Here is a 17,456-nt window from a genome sequence, read left to right as displayed (position 1 = left end):
AAAAAAACCTGTTAGTGAAAAATACACTAAAGCGGCTGTGACAGATACCATGTCGTTTCGAGGATTTGTTATCTGAGCATTTCGTCCATTTTGATTAAATGCGCCCAAGACGGCTCACGTCGTATGAGGCTCCGAGCGAATAGAAAATGGCGACGATCAAGCCTGTGATTACGTTTGCACGCCCCGCACAAATGCTGTTATTCCATATTCGTACTGTATCAGTCGCTTAGTATGGAGTCGCTCATAATTTTCCTGCCGCAGTCCCGATTTAGTATGTCGACTGCTGGTTACGGGGTCGAAATTTGTGATAAATCACAGTCAATCCATAGTCAAAAACAGGTATAACATAGATAAAATTAAAAAATCGCATGAAATTTCCGATGTACAGAAGGAAAAGTCGAAGCAGTAATTTATTACATCATTTAGACTGTGGTCAATAGATTAGACATTATCAGTATTCTTCATATCCTATACGCATTTTCTTCTTATTGCATGTACATATATTCAATATTTCGGGCTCTCCTGAGTCATTCTGTCGCAGGGATAAGATTAGCCGCTGTATTGAAGATAGCTGCAGCACTGCTGTCGTCTACAGGACGCGTGCGTCTACTTAATTAGGCCAAAGACCTACCATTCCATCACTTGGGGAAAACGAACTAGATCGGCCACGTGCGTGGGCCATCGCACAGATCCATATATATATATGCATATGTGTCTGTGTGGGTACATAGACCGTACCATCGAGTAAACACCTATTCCGTTTTTGTCCCGCCTGTCTTCGCCGTGATGATGATAATGGCACACTGACTCGTCACCGGTCGAACGGACGAACCGGCCGTATGCACCCGAATCGGACGGCATCAACAGCGATAAAATGTGCAGTCAACAGTGCCAGCCAATCGATGTTATTATTTATCTCTGTTTATATCCTCTCTCGCCCTTTGTAGATGTTGTCGTCATTGTTTTTATCTGCAACGGCTATTGTTGTCTCGTTGCTGTTATTATCGCCTGCAGTTGGAGGAGGCCGCCTTTGTTGCGCTGGCACACTCGTCACGCGATCACGCCCAATACGTTGGGTCCGCGATCCTAGGCGGGAATTTGATGGCCAATGGCAAAGGGGAGCTGCGTTCGTTCGTCTAGGAGAACCTTCTCGATCTTGTGGGAAGTTTGGATACATGGCTCGGTTCCAACTCGATCTTTGGCGACCGCTGCCGACGGTGTTAATCGTTCTTCAAGCGATAACCGCGGTTATTTCTCTGGAATGCCACCTCCGCATCGGCGCCTTTGGCAAGGTCAGCTTAAACGGGAGGACGCGGACGCAACGACACCAGCGGCGTTGACGGCAGCGACTAATTCAACTATTACAGTTGCCGCTGCTGTTGTAAGAAATGCTGTGTCATCGGGGGTACCGTCGTAATGGCAGAATGGCATCCATATTCGTCTGAGCGCGTTCATTCCTTTCATTGACTACTTCTTGCTGTCGTTCTTGTTTTGTTTGGCTGAGCTATCGGCGTTTAATGCTGCCGTTGCATCAGCTGTTGGTCAGCGAATTACTGCCGTATCAGTCATCAGTCAGTCGATTTCGTCGCATACTTTTATGTATTTGGTGGTGCGTCTCTTCTGGTTCGCCCCAGGATCTGTATAGTATCAAGTAGTTCTCAGTCGTTTGACAATGTTTATCAAGATAAACACACATATGCCGACAAACCAATACAGACACAGAACGTTCATCTGAGCAGATCTTTTCAAGAAACTTCTCCCCCACTTCCGCTTCTCATCGCGGATGGCGATCTCTTCATAGTGATCCATAGACGATATGTGTGATCTATGAGCGTGCGCCTGAGCTGAGCTATTCTCAGTGTCTATGTCAGTCTGCGTACATGTTAGAGTATCCGAAGTGTCTGCTAGTATGTGATTGTCGTGACTTCTACATCCTATCGCTCTAACTAGCGCCTTCGGGTCTCAACAGTGTCGTCTAACGGAACAGCGTCTGCAATAGCGCGTCACTGCTGCTTAAGGATGATACTGGCATGACCATCTGGTCGGGAGCAGTTTGAAAGTGACGCTGACGAGAACTAACTTAATTTACATATAGTTTTATAAAGAAAAATCTATGTAGATTTTTTGCATATTTATTATCTTCATAGAACTTGACGTCGGTGCATTGACGTAGGCCGAGAATTGTTGGGCTATCGATGAGTTGGAGATACATCCTAAAAAAACACTGTCTGATTAGCATATGGGCCGTAGTCATTATCGGTCGCTTTTTTTTCACGAAACGGCAGACTTTGTCCGTTATTAGGCGATGATCTCAGGTTCTCTTGTACCTCACAGCGTTAAAAAAAAGTGCAGCATAAAACATGTAATTTCAGTAGAATGGTCCTCACCTGCACATAACTGATAATGTAATCGTGTTATGAAAGGGTCACTACTACGTTCGGTGGTTGATTTCAGGCCTCTCTGATAAAAGCGCTCGAAAGATATTACCATAACCTACGGTCAGTGCGTAAACTTTTGCCGCTATTTTAGAGATTAGGCTACACGTAAGCGAAAAAGTGCCCACATTGCTGATGTTGCATTTAAATAAATTGTGAAATATATAAAGTTTTTAACAAAGAAAGGTTTACATGGACATGTTAAATTTTTGGCATCAAAGTTGCTTTCTACCAGATGGCTGGCCCTATAGTTGATTAAAACTGGCCATGGATCGGCACAAAAATAGAATAAACGATTGATATTATAGGTTTTAGTGTACTATTTGAAGCGGTATTTCTTGATATGAAGGTATGTTGCACTGGGAATTTTACGGCGTAAGGGGTTATGTCACGCAGTACTGTATCTCACGATCTGTCCCCACGATAGTGACGATGTTTACAACGGTTCCGACAATGTTACGCATACAATTCCCAAAGCAGCAACTTATTCAAGTTCTATGTGACAATCAATGTTCTGTCAACTTCATAGTATAATGTGAGTATGCTAGTTTTTTTTTCTCTGTTGCAGGGGAAGATAAATGTACGGCACAAATACATTATAAGTAAACAGATAACGATTGTTTCAGTATCTGCCAATGAAAATAATGTCCAGCCAGATCAATCAAATCATTCTACCACTGGCTTTGTATGTTTCTATATATGGCTCAATGGCTAAATGCAGAGACCCGCTAGCGAAATAACGTGTCCTTTTGTCAAGCAGACCCTATTATTTACGATGGCGCCATACCGTCTACATCCTGTGCGTGTCCGAGCGCGCCTAGCTAGTCATGTACATACGACGATATCTTTGTAGGAATCGATAAATCTACTGATTCATTTCTTTATACTTTTCCAATTGTACAAACGTGAGAATAATTTTAGTAGATGTTATACTTTTCGTTGAACAACCAGCATCCCATATTCTCACTAATGGGCAGGATTTTTCCTATTTAGTCATTGGATACATTTGTGTTGGATGCAATACAGGGACGATCTATCAACGATCCAAGTCTTTTTGCATCACGGCGACTCTCTTGTCCCTGCAAATACTTTGGCAGCTGGGTTTGATTCAACGACTGGACGCTGTAACAAAATGTGGGTCGATTCACCGCTTGCGAACCCAATCACTCGCTCTTGACCGATTCCCAAACAACTATCTTTGCACGATCATAATAATGTAGTGACCTTTAAAAAGAACACAAAGAAACTCAAATAGACAAATGATCCTAACAATACGTTTGTGCTCTACTGACTCGTGCCAATAGAGAAGCGAAATGACGAGTAGGCGGTAGTGTTAAGAACGCAGGACGTTTATTAAGGCGTTGGGTTTGGGTAGCCTAAAAAAGATCGATTGCTACTAAGATTATTTGTGATATTATTAGAAGTTATGGTGTACATAAGTGTACATAGTTTTCAACAGTGAATGAAGGAAAAGTGTGAGGCTGAAGGTAGGCCAAAAAAAGTTGAACCAAAAAACCTTGAGAAATGAATATGACTTCCAGTTTCCAATAATACCGTATGTTAATCCAAAACAAAAGGGGTTCTAGTTTGAAAACAGGAATCTTCTAGTCTGAAAGAATAGGTTAAAACTTGACGTCAAGGACCGCACACAATGACGTAAAACGATCCACGGAGCTTTAATAAAGCCATTGCAGTTAATATTATGTAATACCTTTTTGAGTTAGTGCTCTTTATTAAGTCGTAATTTTATCTTGTGCTGTTCCTAGCCTTTGCAGTAGCTTCTAAATTGAAAATATATGAACAATACTACGACATACCATTCGTCATAAAGCTTTTTTTTTGTTTTCTCTTCTTTACAAGTAACATGAAACAATGGACTGCCTTGAGCAAATACACAACCAAGAGGTTAGCCAGATTTCAGCTCCGTTTGCTAGTCACAATACTGCATTGGCCAGTTCTATTAGACCTCGTAACGTTCAACGACTATTCCTGGGATCTCGGCTTTAAAAAGCTACTCTTGAATGCTCTATTGTTGTTTCTATCTCAACATCTAAGCAAACATTGATTTAGGTATCAATGCCGCAAGCCAAATGCAACAACTTACACGCCGTTGAGTGCACCACTAATTATGCACGTCAGCCGCTAGTTTCAATCAGAAGAGGTTATTCCGTCCTTTCTTCCATCTTCGCGTATTTTTCGAGAAAGAACGTTCCTATTAGACTTTGTTGCACGTTGCGTTCTGGACACAACAGTCGAACGCCGATCAATTCTACCTAGCGTGCCATGAGTGGCCAAGGTAAAAACACCCACGCACATTACCTCGACCTCTGCTGTTAGTCTCGTTACCAGTGCAACACATCGTTCCTCAGCAGCTGGATATATTGCCCATAGATAATGTAGCTCAGTTCACGATTTACGCCAGAATGAGACCTCTTACTCTGCTTTCTCAGACATTGCCAGCTATTCTTTTCGGTTGCAGATCTCTTCTGCCACGAAACCGTACACTCAAATTTATATTAAGTAAAACATTTGCTATTATTATGATCATTATCTCTCTAATGGAACAATTGAGCGTTGAACTTGTAAGCGAAACTTAAAAAGTTAGGTTTCCTTTCATCGTTATTGTTGTTGTTCAATGTCCACCAGTACTTCAGGCACTACAACTATGTTCTATGAAGGCATAGGAGAATGCCTTCGAGAGATGAGTGCCTTTCTGTTAGATATTGTATACTAAGTTCGAAGAAGTCTTTTGTCTTAAATCTTTAATTAACCACTTAAATCACCAAAAAAATCTGACATTCGTTCAGATGTTTTTTAAATACATCATGTGTAGACGAAGATCAATGAAAAATAGAGCAGTTCCGATGTTTGTCGGAAATCATATTGTGCAGACGTCAATTTTTACGTATCTATGTGTCACAACTTTTTTTTGCGGCTTTTGGCCTGCTTTTGCCGAGTACCGAGTGGGAAAAAATCGAAATGACGCATGCGGGTTCACAGTAATGTCAAGAGTGGCTCGCGGACCTGGAAAAAAGTGTTGAAATGGCTGACGAAACAGGTTGTTTATTAGAGGGTGATCATTTATTTTTGCTACGACATAGTGCATCTTTGCATCCACTGATCATAAGCAATCCAACCTGGTTAATTGACCATTGTAAAATTCAAGAAGTGTATGTGATAGCAAGAGACCAGGTGTGGGTTGGCAGAAATATATTTGCTGTGCCGCCGCTATCACATACTGTCAATAGACGAAGCTTTATCTCGCTTGCTCATGACTAAAATAAAGAGAACTAAATTCTGGGTAATAAGCAAAGAAGCCGAAGTGTTTGTTACCTTAGGGGATCATCGGGGAGCCCAAAAAAGCCCATACTTGTATACACTGGGCACAACTAAAATGGCGATGGCGTGAGCTCGCATTACCTTGACATTTTGGCGTTGTCATCATTTCGATTTTAGAAGTCTTCTAACGTTTCATTCTACAATGAATTATCACAAAAGTCTACATCATAACCTCACGCTATGACAGTCTTCTAATCACAACAACCTCCGTATTGCTCAAGAGCAAAAACGATAACAAATCTTCCTCATATTTTTCTGAAACCGCAGGAAAGCTGATGTGTTAGGGCCATCGTGAGGGCATAAAAGGAAGATTTAATCTTAGCGGGGGGTTTGTCCCGCACGAAGACATTGCATAATAGCTGAACCTTGCTAAGATTCCGTCTTACACTATGCCGAACTGTGTGTGTCGTAGAAGGAACTGACTTCTTTGTCCTACCAGTAAGAAGTTCGTTCGTGCCCGTCAGCTTACCACTCTACATGTACATGTATACATATTGGCAGACTATCGACGAAAAACGAGATAGATTTGATTATTTTTAGTTTGTTTACAGAGAATATTATTCTGTTTACAAATGGCTAGATAACGTGCAGTTACTGATAACTAGATAACATATGGCAATGCAAATCAGATAACAATGATGATAATTCAGTATTCGGTAATAATTTACTGCAGGCAAGTGGGCTTACTTATAGTCTACCATATGTAGATATGAATCTTTCTTTGTCGATATTCCGAGTATATATCAAGCACGAAGAGAACGGTACACTTGCAGTCTTTGGGAAACTATAGTGGTTAGCAGGTAATGTAACAAGCACCAAGATGACAGGCACTGATAAGTAGCCGATAAAATTCTGTTATTTGGCCCAGTACTGATGACTGAGCGAGAAAAAGACAAATACGGGATAGCAATATAAAATGCGGCATCATCTATTATGATGAAAAAGCTCACGAAGCGTAGACCTTCCATATTAATGAGGAAGGTAGTCGACGAAGGGCCACTAATAGTATTTTCATGCAGGGGAAAGACACATCGGGTAATTAGGACTATTGACGCGTCATGTCTCGTCTTGTTGTTCTCGAACGAGACGTTGATCTACCGTTCATAACGCTGTTCCACTACCGTAACTATCAATCTCAAATGCAGATGTTGTCTAGAAGCGGACTAGAGCGGCTGAGCGACTGTCGCTTGATCTCCCTTTACATCGTAAGAGTATGTGCTATTGGCAAGCTCGTCCGTTACATTCTACCGCAAACTGGCCCCTGGACAAAATCGACACATATGTTAATGTTTGGCGCTGTCAATGTGCGATTTCACATACTTCCTACACCTAAATGTGAAGGCCGTTCCATTGTTCATCTAAGCCCGTTGACATTTTGCGGCTACCAAAGCCGTACCAATTCAACGCAGCAAAATCGTCGGCGGCTTTTTTGTCTCCGGCACCAGAATATTTTAACGCAGGTGGATACTTAAAAAAAATCACAGCTAAGCCAGTGTTGCCGTATATATGTAGGATATAAGCACAATAATTTCTGTTTTTTTTTTATTTTTTTTTTATTCACTAACCAACCTACAGCTGTGGCTTTTCAGTGACTGCGAAAAGTAGACTTTTTGTCGCGTCACTGACCGTGTAAGAAGCATAAGCGGATAAGTGTAAAAAATTCATCCATCAGGAAGAGGCATTTGCTATTCTCAATGAGCAAACGCCAGCGTAAGTCACAGTTCGACCACTATAGATAACGAAAATTTAATGTCGGTCCGATCGCTTCGATTCTCCCACGCGCTAATGATGTTTATCTATACAGTAAATATATTTAAACAGATATCCTGTATTTGTCCAACGCTAGATTTCCCTTAATAAACATTACCAATATACTACTAATAGCTATAAGTTTATCGCCGGTTGGGTAGCAACAATGCCAGCCCTTGTTGCTGATTGTGGTGACACAAATTCATCAATTCGCAAGATCAATGAATGCTTTGGATTCTATTGGAAAATTGATTAATGGCTAATTTCGGCTGCTTTCTCCACGTAACGTATACAGTAATAATTACGCCATCACCATTTTAGCCGTCTAATTGATTGATGGATAAATTCACGCCATAAACAGATTACGTATGCTTTTATAGTGGTGTCTAGCTTCATTTTAATATCGAGTGTTGACTCAGCACTGGGCAAGTCATTGCTAGTTTATAGCTTCGTGATCAATCTTCTTCCAAAATGTGTAAAATGTTTGTGACGGTACACTGGTATCGAGAACCGTAATTAGGACCTGTGTACGCAACTTGATCATAGTCATGAATATCTGAAACAGTTTCTCATAGCCGTTTAGATAAAATATATATATATATATATATATCTATAGAGCGATATGACAAACGGTTCTCCGTTTGACAGGAAAAGCTGACGTTATCAGTGGTCTTTTCCTATGTCTGCGGGGTGTGCGTGTGTTTTATTAAACACCTTAGCTTAACATATGACTTCCCACCGACAAGCTTTGTTTCAACAAAAATTTAGGATGAATATGCTAGCCATCGTACTTACTAATCGTCTCGTTCCTCCATAGTATTCTGCGCAGGTTTCAATTCAGGCCCATTTCGTGTTGTGCCGACCTTTCTACTTTGTACAAGCAAAGGCCCCCGCTGAAATCTCGACTATTTTTAGACTATTTGTAAAAACTTAAAACTTCTTGACTTCCTTTAAGGTTAAGTGTTCACAAAAAAAAAGCTGTTTAGGATCAGGGCTAGCCATGTACCTTATTACAAGCGCACAGATGAGCAGTGCTACGTATGCTAGCGAATACGAACAATACAAACATCGTTCATAGACTCCCTTTGAAGACCCCTGTATATTTTTACACACGGCGTATGACAACGTCACGCTTATTTCTAAATGAGGCGATAAGCTCTTGCTCGACATATGTACCATTCCACCAGCGACTGCCACTATTTTTTAACAACAACGGAGCCATTCGGCATCATTGTCACCATGATCATCATCACCATCGCCGAGGTTGACGTTCTGACCCGCCTCGGCCGTTACGTAAGCAACTGAGACCCAATCCGTTAAGCTCGCCAATGAAGATGTACACACGTCAGTGCTTACATCGCTTACTTAAGACGCCAGCAAGCATTACGATGTTCTTCTGCCTACGGATGGTCGAATGGGGGCACGCAGCAGCACGAGAAAGAATGAATGAAAAAAAACGCTGTGAGAGTCTCGCACGTAGCATCAGCAGCGACGTCGAAACCACGGCCCTCACAGTGCCTTGTCGCACGTGAATGAGCTGCAGGCGGCCTTTTACCGCGCGGCTGTTGGTTGATAGACGAAAAGCTGGACGATCCAAAAAGTGCGGTGCGTTCATGGACGATTCTTAGACGTCAACATGCGCTGGCTACTGCAGCGGCGATCTATGACAATTGCAGTACAACACCACGGCAATACATATTCATATAGCGATTTAACGCGCTAGTGACGGATAGTAAGCTAATTTTTACTTTACCGCTGTCCATCGTGCGGCGGATATAGGCCTGTGGTTCGCTAAGCGGCTCCGCTAAAACTGGCAGTCTCTGTTGTCAAGACGCGGAGCTACTTGCACCAATAACAACAGCATAACATCAAGAAGTCAACGAGAACCATAATAATATTAATAGCAACTATAGTAAGGAAGATAATCATGATGGTAATAGAAGCTTAGATATAACGTTTTTAATATTCTGTCATCGCCCAACGCGAAATCGTGTCGGGCAACAGCGGCGCTCAAAATGGCGGCAATGCCAGCTGAGGTAACGGCAAAAAGGTCGTAGCAATAGCGAGCTATGGCACATAAGTTTGACTGTGAAAATATTATCGATTTTTGCTAATGTTTTCGATTTTCCGTCGCCTGCGTTAATACTACTGCTATCTTTAGTTCTGTTGACAGCTGGCATCGCGGATAAACAGTAGCCATCTGAGTTTCGTGTCGACCCAGCCAGAGAATCTATTACAAGGTCAATGCCAGCTACGACTGTTGTTAGTTAATAAGAGAACAGGTCACTAATTCACTAGTAGGCAAGTTTAGGTTGGCCCATTTTTTACGGCAACTGTTTGAGTCAGTATAACAACTGCGATGGGCTTAAGTGTACAATGTTCTAGAGATCAGTTTTTGGGAAGGCTTTAATAACAGAAACAGCATTTGGGTTGCTGGTACGAGTAGGGGCAGGTGGTGTTTTGGTCAGCATATTGGAGGCCAGAAAAAATTAGTAGAAACATTTTTAGGATGACGTTCACGCAGTTGAAATTCTGGGAATAGCAAATGCACTTTAAAGGCTCTCTTTATTGCAGCCAGGCCATTTGAAAAAAACGACTAAACAATCCGCAAACCAGAAATACATGTATGTTACGAAATTAAAACAAAGACTCCATACTTCAAAATGATATAGACACAGCTTGAACGATTACGATGTCAGTTTTTGCAACTAGTTTAAACAGTAAAAAGGTTTACACGAAATTCCACTTACAACAGATACTAAAAGTTACCGTTTCGGTCAAGATACCGCGGGCTATTGGTTCACAAAGTTCAACACCTATGTGACCTTCTTGCTTAACTGCAACCTTTAAATATTCGTGCGCTGTGGGTCTTGTGGCGTCGAGTTTGTCTTTGAAGTATCTTCGCAAGAAAAAATTTATCAGCGTCGGGTCTGGGAAACGGCTAACGTATACAATGGGATTTTTTCGTTCAACTCATGTATCTGGAAGACCCTCATCAAGATCTGCTCTTCAATGGCGATGTACAAACGCTTCGTTCTTTTAGGAATGAAATGTACTATTTTCGCCAAGGTCGTCTTGCTGAATCCGTAAGACAGATTTTTACAGCAAGTTCAAGTAACTGGCACCGGCCACGATCGAACTAATCCCTTATTTAAAACGCCACATCATATTGTGACTTCTGGTGAATTTACATAATGTATCTGTGTAGCCTGTAGATTTATAGTTGTCCAGTAAATGCAATGATATAATTTAATAGCACCACCCAATTTCAGTGTCCGATCAATCTTCCTTGAGATTACATTTCTTCAAGTAGCGTCTGAATACTAATTTTCTATTTGCAACGTCTTAAAATAACTGCTTCATTTGCTAATACCAAGCCCGTGATTTAATTTCAGATTTTTGGCATATTTCACTATACCTTCTCTATATACTTTTTTGGCTGGTGAAGCCCATTGATGTCGTTGGTCCTCTGGAACGTTGTCCGATCAGTTATATGTCGCATAAATGGATCTGCGTGAAACCAATGCTATCTTTTACAACTGCATACAATTGATAGCAGTATTTTAAAAAATTCATTTTGGTCCACTTATTATTTTCCACAATTACGCCCTGCAATCAGAAAATTATAGCACGTTGAACAGAGGACAAAGCTATTTCGGGCGATTGCATTCAACTAAGCAAATATATTAGGATAAAAAGCCCTTTTATATGGGAGTGTACAAATAAAGTGTCTCGTTTTTGTAGAAGAGGTCTGCGGTAGTGTTGTTGTTGTTGTTGTTGTTGTTATTTTTATAATTAGGATAACTTAGTTTCGTCGAGAGACCGAAACAGTTCCCAGCTGAAAGTGCTACGAAGTCCTTAAGGTACCCTTAACCGCCAAAGGAATTCATCTGCTTTGGTATAGATTATCTGTTACCACATCAGCCGCTTGTTTCCGAGACAACGCCTTTGGTACCCCCCTGGAAACAGTCCGTAGACACATCTCATTACTATAACAATTGGTTCATTGTGTCATTTCTTTATAATAACGTTATTATTTTTATTGTGGCTCTGGTGTTTTATATTAGCATATGGTTGAGGTTAATATTAAACACCCACGTTCATTTTGTTAGACAGCCGTTTGGCAGCCTTTCGTTGCGCGTCTTTTGTCTCTAACGTTTCTGCCTGCACAAACGAATTTAAGCTACGTTGCCGTCTTTCCCGTTAATCGAAACATAAACGGATACAACTGTATCTGTTCGTGGCCAAAAAATCTTTCATTGCCTAGATACCGCAACGTACGCATATGAACAGCCGCTTTCGGAACGCATTGAAATGGATTGACAGTCAGAAATAATAGATATCCTTATCCGGGGTTACTTCAGTCAGATGGCTGGGTGTACTGTGATAGCGCAGGCGAAACCACTTGATATGGGCGATTAGGTTCCTTGTGGGAAACATACTGCTATTCTGATATGGCTGCTAAATGGGTAATGTATTTGCCTGCTGACTTTAGGGACGCGTTGTTGCCTAGGTTCAGGCTCGAACATTGACAAACTTCGTTTCGTGCTGGGAGCCAACCGTCTGACGAAATGCCAAAGGCGGTACCGGAGGTGTCGCTCGGTAATTCTCGGTAAAGATAAAACTCAAAACATCAAGGTTTATAGTGATTCGTATATATATATATATATATATATATATATATATATAGAGAGAGAGAGAGAGAGAGAGAGAGAGAGAGAGGCTTTCACATGCTTTGGTGTAACAGCCACTGAACAAAAATCCCCTCATACCACATTGAATGAAGTTATTGCGACCCGTTGAGAGCAAGCAACTTAAAGAGCGCGCAGAAAACAATGACGAAGTTTTGCTATTGAAGCCAGATGAGAAACTTACCGCAGCAAATGGTTTAAGGCTACGGCATACCGGTATTCGGTGCATTGTTAGTGAAAAAGAAACTGTCTATATTTTTGTTGTCTTCTTTTTTACACTGTGATGTTGCTGCTTAGTCCGTGACCGCTGCATTCAAGTTCCTTCTACAATAACATCAGTATGCAGCAAAGATTATCTTAAAATGGTTCTTAAAAGAGTACAGATTTATCCGCGTTTAAAGCTATGTGCTATGAGAAAGTCTTCAATGGCGATAAATCCACGGCTTTCCGAACCGTGTCGTCTAACAGATCAACGTTGGATTGTGGTTAGACAGAATGATTCTGACATCAAAGATTTTCTTTCTTCTGAATAGGCCAGATACGTTCGAATCCCTCTCTGGAAATAAAAAAAAAAACAGCAATCATGTGTAAGGTATTTATATTCGTTTTGTGCTACTTTATCGTGTTTAGCCCCATTGCCTTCAATTTAATTCTATTACTGGTCTTCCTCAGAGTTTCTGTTGTATGTCTAAAATTCATGAGGGAAACAGGTACATAGATCAACAGTTTGATTTGACGTCTTCCGGTTGTCAGTCAGAAATGAACAGGTAGAAAAAGAAGCTACTGAATACGCGCGGACATATGGACATTCTGTCAGTGCGTGATGATGATGAGTTTTTTCCACGCAGGAGCTTGGTCCGTGAAAGATAGATTTTGAGTGATGGTTCCTTTTATCCCGGTATTCTTTGTACACTTACTGTTTGTCCACTGACTAAATGAAAGCATTTTACTAAAATTGTTTCTGAACTATCGAAAATAATAATAAGGTAAACACCGCCTTCGAACAACGGATAATAAATCATGAAATGAATCTAACAAATTATCTCAGAATGATAACATCAGAATATTGAATACACTGTTATCGGAATGGATATATTTTAGTTTGAGTCTCTACTGTCAATATTATGTAGAATTTTATAATCGTTTCTTATCTATAATTTACCTATCCTCTGGTGTTCGATAACGCGCTGGCGATTATTTCTATAACAACGCTAACCAAAAAAAAAAAAAAAAAAAGACTAGATATCCGCTACTGATACGCGAAGATGCCCGGGTCAAAAGTACAATGTCTACGCAAACCTACTACTACTACTACGCTCGATGATGATTTACTCATGAGGTTGTCCACCTGATAAGTAAATCATCATCGAGATAAGATCTCCCACAGTCGCTATCCAGCTGCGGATATAAATATACGGTCGCCTATGTAAATGGCTCACAGCTCTGATGGCAGGCCTAATTAACGACAGCGCAGAGAGTAATTTCAAGACAAATCGGCCATTCTGTGAATTTTATAATTCTAACAATTGTAATAACAGGAGCCAAATGGAGGCTGTCTGCAACACTGGTTAGGTATGAAATAACAACGTTTTCCATTGCTATTATGTATGGAATCTACGTCTCTATATAGTTATTATTGTTTAACAGTTAACTGCAGAGTCCAAGTAATGAAACTAGTCTTCGCATCAAAGCGAGTGGGATACAGATAATTGATTCTTGCGTGAAGAAAATAAAAAAAAAAAAAGAAAAACGAGACAAAATTGAGATGTGACTGATAACGATCAGGCTTTCCTATAGAGATATGCGGCGTGGATTCTTATACATGTACATATTAGCCGGATGTGTAGTTGGACCTAATTATCATTTTGACAATATAATTATTATGATCGACAGTTTGCAACGTCAATCAAGATCGATGGGAGTACCTCGTGTGTAAATAGAAGGACCTTTGTACACTATACCGTAGACGAGTTTACTTTTCTCCTTTTTCTGCGGCCTTATAAATATCATTAGGAATAAATTATATGCGGATATGCCCTAGTATTGATATTAAGAGTTAATAGACACTGAAGCGACTTTCAGGTACGGTGCTCGCAAATCGGGCAAGGATTACATAATATAAAATCAAATACTATAATCGAAATGTAGAGACTTTGTGTAAGCGTGTTATTTCATTTCCGTGAATTTGTCGCGCTGCGAAAAATACAACACTACTAATAAAATGGACAATAAAAACTAACAAGTTCGAAAAAAGAAATCGGAAATCATCAGACGATTAGTATCATCTGTGTTAATACCTCGTTTTCACTGTAGTTCCTTTCGTTGATTTTCGTATACGATCTGAGGTGGTGAATCCGTATCGTAATTACAAAATGATATACGCTAAGACGGTCCTGAAGGCGATGACGATTTTCAAAGTGACGGTACACAATGTAGCACATTCGCAGATGTTAAACCCGTTAAGAAGAATCGTATTTGCCAGAAAAATCCTATGGTGAACGTAAATCAATCGTAATTTGTGAAAAAAAAAACGTTGTTTTTTTCCTTGAAGTTTTATTTTCTGCACTGTTTCCTTCTTTTTCGACTGAGCTACATACGGTACGTTATTTTGTTGCGAGCGCAGAGTATAGGTATCGCTACGGTAAGGAAAATGACTTCGAAGGTTTGGATTTGCATCAGTGACTGTGATGCTGACCAATTGTGCCTTCTCTTTTTTCTTCATCAATCGGCTGCAAATGGACGGTAACAACGTTGCTAACCACAGGCATTATTACACTCCCACGCGTAATAGCACAAATGCAAAACGTTCGCTGATACCGAGCAGATAGGCTTTCAGACAGATAAATTCCGACGTGACTCCTGACCTATCGGTATCAAAGCGGAAATCAGTCGTGTCTGCAATGGACATCTCGTTCTTTTTTGAGTAACAACCTTTGCTTGCCATACAGAGTAGATGAAGTGTATATCCGGAAACGACAGCGAAGAACACAACAGAATATGCGGCAGTCTCATTCTCATAATGGCCGAGCAGTTGATAGAAGGAAAGATCCAGTAGTTATATCGGATTTCAGTGTTGAGGTATTATTAATCGTAGTACCGTTATGTAAATGTTTGGTCCAACCGACCAGCAACCGGTGACTTCCCTTAACGGAATTTACAACGGTCTGCTATTCTCCTACCGTCCGAGGGTCTGAGGTCAAATCTGCTCACCGGTCATTGTAGACAAACTCGCAAAGCGTATTTACCTAGCAGCTGTTTTCTTATTCGATGAGACTACACAAAAAGATCATCCGGAACTGTGGCTTGTTCTCGCATGACGCTTATTACACTTCAGCTTACCCCGTAAGCCATTTTGAGCATTCTGCATCATGTATGATGTACTATGTCTTACAGATCGCACAGTTCACAGCTGTTACACGGAGGGTTTCTCATTATGGAGTAGTTTTTATCATACCGCAACAGTCGCAAACGTTACTGCGGGGAGACAAGTCGACAACAAGCACTCTCAAGCGACAGCGATCGGGGGAAGCGGCTGGCGAAGATAGCAGTCCCCTCACATCTTGGAGAAGAAATGAACAGTAGGTCGTCAGGTCCACAAAGTAAAATAGAATCTCGTTTGTGATTCGGTTTACTGGTGAAATATATACCCACACGGCCGCTATAGTTTAATAACTTTCCCAACGACAATACGACTGTCTGTGGCGAAATAACTTGAATACTAGTGGTTTGTTGGTGATCAACGTAATACGCGTTGTTAGTACGCGCGAATACTTACGCATACAGGCACATCTCGCGTTCGACGACGATGTATTTTATTGGGATGCCTCTTGTTATATTCTATCGAAAGCTAATTAAGGAAAACTAAATAACTTCTATGTCTGGTTATTTTTGTGTAAGCTTGTGTAAAGCAGTAGGTTACGAAAACCGAGACATTTCGTCACTTCAGTCTATGCTAACGCAAGAACAGCCGTTTGAGTCTGCTCCAATGTAGTTATTTCTTCCAGTAAATGAATATCGTTGCAGAATATTAGGGCCCGTTAATAATTCCCGTAGCAACTAGCGAACATATCGTTTCTCCTTTATTAATAACAATATAAACGCTATGGTGTGACTTAACAAACAAATCTCGTCCCTTAAGATAGGTGGATCAAGCGTGTATCTGACTGATATACGAGCATACATTATCTACATTTACAGATCGATTCTCGTTAGCGGCGCCAAACGTGTCTAAATTATTGGATTACGAAAATAGTGATCACTTATGTAGTATAACAATACGAAAGCGTATTAGATGACTGAAGAGAGGTGTCAATTGTAAATTATTTGATGAATTAGACAAGGCATGCGTAGATCAGCGATGGTAGCGATAGAACATATTCTATTATTATTATAATTTGAATGGTACGATTTTTCGTACTGGCTAGTGAAATAAGACCTAGGTAAGGCACAATATAATCGCAGGCTTTACACATAGATCCTGCGCACACTTGTCATATCTGTGAAAGAAAGAAAAAACGGAGCTTTTGCAACGTGCCTCTAGGGTGATACTCAGTGCAGACCTCGAACAGTGATGCGTTCTCACGATCAAAGGTCAACGTTTATCGTACACATTCACAGTTTGAGTTAGTTACAGAATCTTATTTCAGATATAAACATTTGAAGTCAGCTTACTCTGTTTAGAGAAGTCCGACTCAACGCTTGATCGCATGAAAGAAGAATAGATTTGTCGGGATGAAGCGACCATTTCAAGACTAAATCAAGCTTTTGGTGAATTACGCCGCATTGTGTATTGAAAGCTATTTCCGTTACTCTGTATCCAGTGAATCGTCGTAACTACTTCGATGGTTCTGTTTTAGGTATACCCACTTGAATTTTGCCGTCAAGTCCGCACTGCTTTTATGTTGCGTAAAAATTAAAAAAAAAAAGTGAAATCAATAAGACTGATGCTACTGACGTATGGCGGGCAGAATTTTCAGCAGAAATTTATGTCTTCTTATTCACAGTAAAACGCTTTAGCTATCGGGGAAGATGGTTTCGTATCCTATCATGGTATAGGCGTAACTTTTATGGCTATATATACATAGTTTAATTCGAACATTTTAACCCGATCAAATCGGAACAAGCTTGTCTTCAGCAATAGCATTTTAGAGGGATACCCGATAGCAAGCGGAAAGACGTTCCTGAAGTCTCGAACCACTAGAAGGCAGCGAGCCCAGAGTAGATTCAACGGATCCATATATAT

General features: G+C 40.6%; 2 long non-coding RNA genes across 6 annotated transcripts in view; one reads left to right on the top strand and one right to left on the bottom strand.

The window, feature by feature from the left end:
• The window catches only part of LOC147756037 (uncharacterized), a 46,982-nt gene that overhangs the window by 17,815 nt on the left and 11,711 nt on the right, over positions 1 to 17,456 (top strand). The gene's annotated exons all lie outside the window — the stretch shown is intronic.
• On the bottom strand, positions 375 to 16,521 carry LOC147756038 (uncharacterized). The gene is made up of 2 exons (XR_015327140.1): positions 14,512 to 16,521; positions 375 to 12,770 (listed from the first exon to the last, which is right to left on the bottom strand). It is a non-coding gene; the product is annotated as an uncharacterized LOC147756038 (long non-coding RNA).

The sequence above is a fragment of the Varroa destructor genome, unplaced genomic scaffold, assembly GCF_002443255.2.
Source record: "Varroa destructor unplaced genomic scaffold, Vdes_3.0 BEIS01000004.1, whole genome shotgun sequence".
Taxonomy (NCBI): Eukaryota; Metazoa; Arthropoda; class Arachnida; order Mesostigmata; family Varroidae; genus Varroa; species Varroa destructor.
The sequence above is the reverse complement of the archived record's forward strand: the minus strand, read 5'-3'. Positions and strand labels throughout refer to the sequence as shown.